This window comes from Jatropha curcas, chromosome 4 (genome assembly GCF_041381405.1).
Source record: "Jatropha curcas cultivar XTBG-Jc1 chromosome 4, XTBG_Jcur_1.0, whole genome shotgun sequence".
NCBI classification, from domain to species: Eukaryota; Viridiplantae; Streptophyta; class Magnoliopsida; order Malpighiales; family Euphorbiaceae; genus Jatropha; species Jatropha curcas.
In genome coordinates, this window is record NC_143154.1 from 18970452 (window position 1) to 18971384 (window position 933).

Genomic DNA, 933 nt, shown 5'->3' on the forward strand with positions numbered 1-933 from the left:
TTGTCCATTGCATCTGTCACAAACTTGCATAATAGAATTTATAGGATTAGTAGTTAATAGGTCCAATTTCCTTACCATATTATCTACCTTGGCATTGAGTGCTGTAATGGAATCTATTTCATAGACTCCTGCAGTCTTCTTCCTTTCGGAATTATTTTTGATAATGGCTATTGCTTGCCATCTCCTCTATCAAGTTGTATGCCTCATCAATTCCTTTCCTCTCAAAAGATCCACCTGCAGCTGCATCTAAAGTGATTTTAATGTTAGGTGATAATGCATTATAGAAAGTTTGTACCTGTAACCAGTTAGGCAAACTGTGATGTGGGCACTTTCTCAATAAGTCCTTGAATCTTTCCCAAGCTTCATACAAGCTTTCTTGATCATGGTGAGCGAATGTCATTATCTTATTGCCCAGTTTTGTGGTCTTTGAGGATGGAAAGAATTTTGCTAAAAATTTTTGAGCTAATTCTTCCCATGTTGTGAAACTTCCAGCGGGGCATGACTGTAACCAAGATCGTGCTTTGTCTCGAAGAGTGAATGGAAAAAGTCTCAATTTTATTGCATCTTCGGAAACACCATTTTGTTTGAAAGTATCACAAATTTCTAGAAAATTTGTGATATGAGCATTAGGATCTTCACTTGGTAAACCTCCATATTGAATTGAGGTGGAAAGCATTTGGTTAATTGCGAGTTTAATTTCAAAATTGTTAGCTTCCACCTTAGGTCTTGTAATACTCGAGGTTGTCCCATTAAGATTAGGTGTTGTATAATCTCGCAAGGTGCGGACCGGATGTTGAGGTGGAGGTCCGTCTTCTATTTCATTTTCGTTGACCATGTCTGCTTGTTGTTCGGGTTTTATTTCACATGCTCTTCTTGCAGCGTTGTTCCTATGATAAGTTCTTTCAATTTCTGGATCAAAGACTAGGGGTTCAG

At 37.9% G+C, this 933-nt stretch overlaps 1 non-coding gene across 1 annotated transcript; it reads left to right on the top strand.

The window, feature by feature from the left end:
* Positions 1-311: 311 nt before the first annotated feature.
* On the top strand, positions 312-418 carry LOC149496921 (small nucleolar RNA R71). The gene has a single exon (XR_016320737.1). It is a non-coding gene; the product is annotated as a small nucleolar RNA R71 (small nucleolar RNA).
* Positions 419-933: the final 515 nt, after the last annotated feature.